Raw genomic sequence first — 3,121 nt, forward strand, 5'->3', positions numbered from 1 at the left:
CCTGCTAAGGTCAGAATGAGAGAAGGAATATTGGAGAGATGATTATGAGTCTTTCTGATAGAGCCCCAGGAAAAGCTCTAAATTAGTAGAGGCGAGAGTGAGTCATGGAGCAGAAAGCAGAGAAGTTAGTTAAACGTCCAACTGTCTGTCATGTTGTAGTGCTCACCCCTGGCGACAGCCAGTGAGAACAGCTTTCTAAATAAGGCACTTCTTGTGCCCAGAGAGGGAGCCCAGCTTGGACTTTGTGGTCGGAGAGAGCAGGGAGTGCCCAGGTAATTGGGGGGAGGGGTCAGCCATGAGACTGGAGAAAGTAAAGGCATCGTGGCAGAACATTCCCTGAAGCTCTATACATCCGGTAAGACGCTGCCGGCGACCTCCTGTGGGCGCACCCCCCAACCATTCACCCGCGCCACTCTGTCACTTTCAGAGAGAAAACCTGTCAGGTGGACGGTGACCTTCACAACCGCAGAGGACCCCAAACCCGTTACCAAACCCGTTACTGTAGTTATCTAGTCCTTGAGATGACTGGCCGGTCACCTGACGTTTAAGCAAAACCAACATCATGCTAGAGACCAGCAAAGATGAAGAAGCACACAAACTGACTTCTGAGGGGAACGTGAATGTGGAAAACGTTTCAAAACTTCACATCAGTATTTTGAGAGATGTCCAAGCAAAGCTTGCATCCATGGAACAAAATCAGTCTGCTATGCAAAAGAAGTAATCAGAGAATTAGAGTGCTCACAAAATGATAACATAATTGCTGACCTAAGACAGGAAAGTAACAAGGGCATCTGGGTGGCTCAGTCAGTTAAGCCTCTGGGTCTTGATCTCGGCTTAGGTCATGATCTCATGATCTCACGTGGACTCGCGCCCCGTGTTGGTATTCTCTCTCTCTCTGCCTCTCTCTCTGCCTCTCTCTCTCTCTCTCTCTCTCAAAATAAGTACACTTTTAAAAAGACAGGTAAATAGCAATGAATATAACTTGCAAACTGACTTGGAAGCCCAAGTCATGGAAGATCAGTAGAATGATCTCTAAAGCACATAGGGGAAAATTGCATATTTTTTAAGATTTCAGATCATAGGGAACGGCTAGATTAATCAATTGATGGTACTGAGACAATTGCCTATTCATTTGGTAACGAATCAAGTCAGGGGCTCATCTTAAACCTCAGTTACCCCTTTCTCTCCCGCTTCAATTTCTCCATCTCTACTGGATCCTTGAACTTGTCCCTGGCTGGTCACTGTCTGTACTATCCCTCTTTCTTTTCACTCCTAAAAACCTTCTTTTAGGGGAAACCGAACACATTCACGCACTGTTGCTCTGAATGGTGGTGTAATTTCCACATTTCTGGAGCACAGTTTAGCAGGCATCAATTGAAATGTCAAATACATATGATTTATGATGCAGGAAGCCTACTTTATGATGACTTTTTAAAAATGTTTATTTTCGAGGCAGAGAGAGAGAGGGTGCACAAGCAGGGGAGGGGTGGAGAGAAGCGGGGACAGAAGATCTGAAATGCAGTGGCTTCTGAGCTGTCAGCACAGAGCCCGATGTGGGGCTCGAACTCACAAACTTGTGAGATCATGAGCCAAAGTTGGACGCCTGAGCGACTGAGCCACCCAAATACCCCTTTATGAAGTCTATCTTAAAGAAACATGAAAAGATATGTAAAAATGAACCTGCATTTAACAAAAACAGATTTTTAATTTTATTGTTTCATTTTTTCTTGTTGTTGTTACGTAGGCTCCTTATCTTAAGTGGGGCTTGAACTCCTGATCTTGAGATCAAGAGTCACATGCTCTACTGACTGAGTCAGTCAGCCAGGTGCCCCTAAAGCAGATTTCTGATTTATAACAAGATAATTCCAAGGCATCTGTGAGCTTTCAACATGAAGACCGTTCATCTGCACAAACCTCCAGAGAGACTGATAATGCTCTTGACCTTTGCTTAATTTAAAAACAAAACAAAATTAAACCAAACTAAAGACTGTCAATCTACAAGGAGGTACAGTAAAATTCTCTCTTCATCAGAGGGGTAGCGGCTGCAGCCATTAAATAAGCAAACGATGTCTGGAGGAGGAAAGGTGGATATTTATCTAACGCATTTATTAAAATTGTATTATATTTTATGATAGGAAAGGAAACACACTCATGTCTCTCCCTTTCCTCTTTTATAAATGAATTAGGGGTGCCTGGCTGGCTCAGTCAGAAGAGCATGTGCTTTTGATCTCGGGCTCATTAAGTTCGAGCCCCACGTTGGGTGTAAAGTTTACTGAAAAAAAAAATAATAAACTTAAAAAAACAGTGTTTTGGGGCGCCTGGGTGGCTCAGTGGATTAAATGTCCGACTTTGGATCAGGTCTTAATCTCGAGGTTCATGAGTTTAAGCCCCACGTCAGGCTCTGTGCTGACAGCTGGCTCAGAGCCTGGAGCCTGCTTCAGATTCTGTGTCTCCCTCTTTCTCTGCCCCTCCCCTGCTCACGCTCTGTCTCTGTCTCTGTCTCAAAAATAAATAAACATTAAAAAATTTTTGAATTAAAAAAATAAAGTTTTTAAAAAGTGTTATAAATGAATTAGGATTCCCATAATCTAAATTCGCAATACAGAAATAGCCGAGGGTCATTCAAATCGTTTCCGTCATATTTATTTACTAAAACTAACACGTCCGTTAAGATTGCATTACCTGAAATCACTATTTCCTTGGGATGGTCACCGGCACAGCAGATGTGCTCGTTACAGTTGTGTTAACAATGCCCATGGCCACATGACCAGTTGAGTTTGAGCTGCCACTGCCATGAAAAATTGGCACCCTTCGACTCCTCCTGATGTTGGCATGCCCGAAACACCTTTGCGTCTACGCATCTTTGCAGCTCCCATACCCTTCCTTCCTGACCTCCTCCATTGAGAAGGAATCAGCTTCTCTGTGGCCCACTTCTCCGAGGCCAGACTCCTATAGGACCGGCAGCAACATTAGCCACCTGGGAGCTTGTTAGAAATGCAGAATCTCAGACTCAACCCCAGACCTACTAAACCCCAGTCCCTGGGGATGGAGTCCAGTGTTAACTAGTCACATTGACATTCGTGCCCAAAGGATCCGAGCTCCCTTGATCACCTACATCTGC

The sequence above is a fragment of the Crocuta crocuta genome, unplaced genomic scaffold (genome assembly GCF_008692635.1).
Source record: "Crocuta crocuta isolate KB4526 unplaced genomic scaffold, BGI_CrCroc_1.0 scaffold241, whole genome shotgun sequence".
Classification (NCBI taxonomy): domain Eukaryota; kingdom Metazoa; phylum Chordata; class Mammalia; order Carnivora; family Hyaenidae; genus Crocuta; species Crocuta crocuta.